This window comes from Narcine bancroftii, chromosome 9 (assembly GCF_036971445.1).
Source record: "Narcine bancroftii isolate sNarBan1 chromosome 9, sNarBan1.hap1, whole genome shotgun sequence".
Taxonomy (NCBI): domain Eukaryota; kingdom Metazoa; phylum Chordata; class Chondrichthyes; order Torpediniformes; family Narcinidae; genus Narcine; species Narcine bancroftii.
Genome location: NC_091477.1, coordinates 3,696,654 through 3,703,144, shown reverse-complemented (window position 1 = coordinate 3,703,144; position 6,491 = coordinate 3,696,654).

Here is a 6,491-nt window from a genome sequence, read left to right as displayed (position 1 = left end):
CCCCAGGGCAGGAACAGCAAACACGAGGACGTGTGTACAAAGTGAAGGAAGGGAAGTTTAGGGGAGACGTCAGGGGTAAGTTATTTTACGCAGAGAGTTGTGGGGGCCTGGAATGCCTTGCCAGGGAGGGTGATGGAGGCTGGAACATTAGGGGCATTTAAGAGACTCTTAGACATACACTTGGATGGAAGAAAAATAGTGGGTTCTAGGGTAGGGAGGGTTTAGTACTTTTTTGAGGAATATATGGGTCAGACAATATTGAAGGCTGAAGGGGCTGTACTGAGCTGTATTGTTCTATGACATCCAAACATTAGATGGGGCAGGAGTGAAACTCGAAAGTCTGCAGACCCCATGGTTGAAGTAAAACCACACAACGCTGGAGAAACTCAGCAGGTCAAGCAGTGAACTTTATGTAGCAAAGATGAAGATGCTGAACCAACGTTTTGGGTTTGAGCCCTTCATCAATGTATGGAAAAATGTCAGCAGGTGCCCGAACAAAAAGGCAAGAGGGAGGCGCTGCATTGTGTAAACACTGACATGCTGCCCAGGACCCCCTGTAAACACCAATGATCTCTCCGGTGATACCCTTTCAGGAGGGGGGAGGTGGGGAAGGGAGGGGAGAGAGTGGAGGGAGAGCAGGTGATCAGTGAAAGGATGTAACCGCAGGGAAAATGTGAGGTTGCTCTCTCTGGAGGAAAGGAAGGAGAACGATTGGTTGATGTTGGTGCAGAGAGGCCGTGCTTGTGTGCAAATGGCCAACACGTACTCTGCAAGTAATTTGCAAGGTAAATAATATGTAAGGATTCATGACAAGTGTGTTGAAGTCCATAATTGTGGGGAGTTTCTAAATGGTACAAGGTGTTCTTCATGCCCCAGCAAGCAATTTGTACGTTCTCCCCGTGTCTTTGTGAGTGCCCTCTGGGCGTGCCAGTTTCCTCCCACCCTTCAAAACCCTATTACAGGGCCAGTGACCTGGATTCGAATCCGGTGCCGTCTGTTAGGAGTTTGCAGGTTCTCTCTGTGTCTGCTCCGGTTTCCTCCCACCGTTCAAAACATACGGGGTTAGAAGGTTACCACAATTGGTCACGTGTGTATTCGGCCAATGCGGGCTCGTGCGTCAGATTCAATTAAATTTAAAACCTGTTTTAAAAGTATATTAAATTTTTTTTTAAAATGAAAACAATTGTTTTCCTCGACAAGGTAGATGTGGAGAGGGTACAAATCTGGAGCCAGTAGGTTTTGAAATCAAAGGGTATCAGCGTTTCAGGCAGAGCCAAGACAATATTTTATTTGTCTCAAAAGATTGTGATCTGCAGAGTTCTCTCCCTCTAAGCGAGCAGGAAGCAGAGTCTCTGAAGGCAGAAGTTAACAGTTCAGGCTCATGCAGATGTTTCCCACATCTTGATGAAGGGCTCAAGGCCGACACGTTGTAGATGTATTTTTATCTTCATTATTATAAAGTTCACTATGTGACCTGCTGAGTTTCTCTCACCTCGTGTTTTTACTGAAACCTGCCCTGAATGTGTGGGCAAGGCGTAGAATTCTGGGGATCGAGCCATTCATCAATGTACATCAAACTATTTGCCCATACATTGATGAAGGGCTCAACCCCAACACATCGGTTTTGTATCTATACCCTTGTGGATATAAAGTTCACTAAGTGACCTGTTGAGTTTCTCCAGCATTTTATGTTTTCATCTCTGGAAGGAGAACTTCTGCTGAGACCCTTTCTAAACTGTTTCCATCTCATCCTTATTGTTCCCTTCAGCCGACAGGGTACAGGTTCCTGCTATCAGCCCCATCATTGCCCCGATCACATTGTTAACCTCCATCAGGACCCCCTTGCATTCTCCGGTCAAGAATACAAACCACCCCCACCCCCTGCCTCGTTACCGAACCACTCCAGCCCTGATAATATCCAGGTGAATCTCCTCTGAACCCTCCAAGAGTCATCTCCTCCTGAGCTCCTGACCTCAGCCTGTTGATGGAACATTTGCAGCCCCTTGACTTGCTCACGTCACCTGTTTGCCATAACTCCTTCTGCAGGGGCACTGTTGAGACCATCGTGTCGGGGTGTGTGGGACAGGAACTCCTTCCCATCAGGAAGAAGATTCACAAGTGTGAGATCACAACCACCTGATTCAAGGGTAGTTTCTCTCCTGCTGTTATCAGTCTCCTGAATGAACCTCAAACCAGTAAAACTATGTTGCCTTTGCCCCGTCCCAACAGATCTCCGCACCTTTGTACAGTTGTACTATGTATGAGATGTTAGCTTGTCTGCTCGCAAAGCAAAGCATAATATCTTGGTGCAGGTGACAATAAACTTGAATCGGGCCGGCTGGTAGGAAGAAGTAGCAAAGCCTAGGTGCCGAATTCTACATGCTTTTGGTTCCATTAACATTGTGGACAATGTTGACAGGATGATTCCATCAATGGTCAGGCTGACGAAAGGCAAGGTCGAGCAGTTTGAGTCTGTGAAGGGAACATCAACTTTGAAGTGGATGTCCCCCCCCCCCCCACCTGAGGTGAGAATCTGACACTGAGAGGGACAGTTCTCGGGATCCCTCTGTTAGAATAAGGCTGCGCAGGAGTTTTGTTGCAAAGATAAAGATACATAACCAACGTTTCAGGCTTGAGCCCTTCATCAAAGTATGATCCTTATTTGAGAGAAGATGTGCTGGTGTTGGAGAGGGTTCAGAGAAGATTTTCTAGAATGATACCAGGAATGAAAGGGTTAGTGTATGAGGAATGATTGCCGACTCTTGGACTGGACTCCGAGTGCAGAAGGATGAGTGAGAACTCGAAGAGACATGATGCTGAAAGGCCTGGACAGAGTCAATGTGGCAAGGATGTTTCCCATGGTCGGGGAGTCTAGGACAAGAGGGCACAACTTCAGGATAAAATCCATCAATTTCAAACAGAAATGCAGAGGAATCTTTTTAGACAGAGGGTTGTGATCCAGGCAGCCATGGAAACAAGGCTGTTGGGTGTATTTCAAGGCAAGGTTGTCGGGTATTTGATTAGTCAGGGCATCAAAGGTTACGGGGAATGGGGCTGAGTAGGTGGGTGGATCAACTCATGATTAGAATGGCAGAGGAGACCCGACGGGCTGATTGGCCTACTTCTGCTTGTGATTTTGTGTGTGTGAAATGTTGGTTATGTATTTTTAACTTTGTGGTAGAATCCAGGAGCCTGCCCAGATTTGGCTCATACCCTGATGAAGGACCTCAAGCCCAAAATGCTGGTTCTGTATCTTTATCCCTGCTGTACCAAGTTTACTGTTTGGCCTGCTGAGTTTCTCCAGCTTTTTGTTTTTACTTCAATCACGGTGTCTGCAGACTTTCACGTTTTATCACCAGAGTTTTGTTTTTCTCTCTGTCCAAGAGGATTGTGAATGTATGGAGTTCTCTGGTTGTCAGGATAGTGAGTTTGGAATGTGAATGTCTCAATGTGAATGTTGGGGTCACCCTCTCCTCCCCTCTCCCATCAGGCAGAAGTTCCATGTGCTGGGAAACACCAGGCTCAAGGACAGTTTCCTCCTGGCTGCTCTCAGACACTTGAATGGTTCAAGGATGAGGCTCTCCTGACAGAGGAGATGTAAATAAGGAGAACCCACAGGGTTAAGCCTGAGACATGAGCATGGTGGGAGGGAGAGACAGCAGGAAGGGTGTTGGGAGATTTAGTCGAGAATCGAAACAAGGACTCAGATAAAGAGTTTACAACTGCACGAAACCAAAGTGCAGGCATTGCGTTCAGTTCTGGACGCCTCATTACAGGTAGGATGTAGAAGCTTGGGAGAGGGTGCAGATATTTACCAGGATGTTGCCCGGATTGGAGAACTTGTCTTATGAGGGAAGGTTACCAGAGTCGGGGCTTTTCTCTTTGGAGCTTAGAAGGATGAGAGGAGACTTGATAGAGGTCTACAAGATTCTGAGAGGCATAGATAGGGTGGACGGCCAGTACCTGTTTTCCAGGGCAGAAACAGCAAATGCCAGAGGACATGTGAGGGGAGGAAAGTTTAGGGGAGATATCAGATGTAAGTTTTTTTTCACAAAGAGGGCCTGGAATGATTGGTGGTGGAGGCTGGTACAGTAGGGACATTTCTAAGATTCTTTGATAGGCATGTGAATCCAAGAAAAATAGAAGGTCATGGGTGTGGGATAGGGAGGGTTTAGTTTGTTGAGTAGATTTTTATAGGTTGGCACAACATTGTAGGATGAATGGCCTATATTGTGCTGGAATGTTCCTGTTCTACCTTCTATGAAGTGGTCTATTTTGGAGTTGTAAATTGTGTTTTCAAGATAATCATTCAGGCCATTACTTCAACACTGGAAGAAAGAAACGAGAATTTATCCCCACTCCTCTGGACATTGTTCCTTTAGGAGAGAGTTTGCTCCTTACCTGATGATGAGATGGTTGTCAGGTCGCCATGGAGACACTCAGCTGGCAGGTGACACACCTCCTGTATTCCGCGTCTATTGTCGGTTGCGGTGGGGGAGGGGGATGAGAGATGAGGGGTGGGGAATTATGGGGGCTTAGGGGGAACTTCAACCTTGTCCCCTCAACGTGATCTTTGGTTCAGGAGATCCAGGACCTCCAGCTGGGGCCTGAAGCTCAGGGAACAACCCCCACCCTTCTCACCTGGAAAGGACCCACAAGCTGGAAGTATAAATAGCTTCAAGTTCCAAGGAATAAACATCTCCAGTGATTTGGACCAGGATCAACCACGTCAACCAATGAAACACCAATGCCTTAGCTTCTCAGATGATTCAGGAGTTCAGCACATCCCTCCACGTCCTTCAACAACTTCTACAAGGGCCCCATCGAGGACAGACTTGTCGGGTGCATCACCGCATGGGAGGGAGCTGCTCTGCTCAAGGTCGGGAGAAGCTGCAGAAGGAGGAGAACACTGCTCAGAACATCACACAAACCTCCGTGTATTCCATCTACGTCACCTGCTCCCTGGGAAAGGCAGCCGACCCACTGAAGAATCCATCACACACTCGGACACACTTTCTTCTTCTCTTCCTGCCAAGAGTGCAAAAGTGCACACCAACAGGGTTAAAGGTACCTTCCCTGCAGCCACCAGGCTCCTGAATGAACCCCACAGCAATGCTCTCCCGCTGCCCTTGCTCGGATATCTTATTTTTTCATTGTATCACACATCCGTAAATTGTGCTCTTTACATGGCGGGATGAATATTAGAGACAAGGTTGGTGGATTTGTACATAAAAGGGAAATTAAGGGAATGGGGAAAAAGCAGGTGGGTGGAGATGGAGGAGGACGTTTGTCAGGCCGGAGGGCCTCCTCCTGCTCCTTTTTCTTATGTTCTTGTAACCAGTTAGCCTGATTGCAGAAGAACCCTTCTTCTGGCATAATGTAACAAATAAGTAATGTCTCTTCCCTCTCTTGTACCCTTGGGGACCTCTCCCCCTTTCTCCACTCCTTTCCTCTGTTTCCCTCCCACCCATCTCCCTGCCCCCTGTCTCCCCCGTCTCCCCCCTCACTTCCCCCCCTTCGTCCATCCCCACCCACTCCGTTCTCCCCTTCTATTTCCACCACCTCCATTTCTACCCCTCTGCAGAAAATAGTGACCGTCAAACCCCACGACAGCCAGGGGTTAAAACCCACCCTGAATGCAGCCCACCCAGCCATGTGGCAATGTTGCAGGACAGTTCTTGCACTCACTCACCATTTGCACTACACAGACAGATCACCAGATGGAGGTGTCCACCAACTCATCCAGCACAATCAACCCTCCAAGAACAGAACAGGCCCTTTGGCCTTTCTAGTCAGTGTCGAACTATAATTCTGCCTAGTCCCACTATTGCACCCGAACCATATCCCTCCCAGCCACCTTCCTGTCCAAATGTTTCTTAAATGTTGAAATTGAGCCCACATTCACCACCTCAGCAGTTCCACACCCCCACCACTCTCTGTGTGAAGAAGTTCCCCCGAATGTTCCGACTAAACTTGTCCCCACCTGTGGCCGCAACAGGAGGCTTGGAATCCAAGCCAACAGGCACAGCTAGTGCTGAATGATCAAACTCCTCGCTTTGTTTCCCCCTACCCAATCCTCATCCTCCTCTCTCTATCTCCACATCTGTGCTTTCTCTCCTCCTCTCACCTCCCCTCCCCTCTTATTTTCCTCCCAACCCTATCTTTCTTGTTCATGTCATCCATAGACTATTCCACTGTGTACAATCCCCTGATTTCTGACTTTACACGCAGCCTTCATCCATGCACCTCTTCGTCTCCTAATTCTATATTCTGTATTACCTTCTCTTTCTCTCTCATTCTAATCTCTCTCTCTCTCCCTGCCCTGCCTCTTGTCACAAATGTTTGTTAAACCCTGTCCTGGGCAGTGGTTCTCAACCTTTTTCTTTCCACTCACATTCCACTTTAAGTAATCCCAATAGCATTGGTGCTCTGTGATTAGTAAGGGGTTTTTTAAGGTGGGATGTGGTTGGAAAAAAAAGTTTGAAAACCAC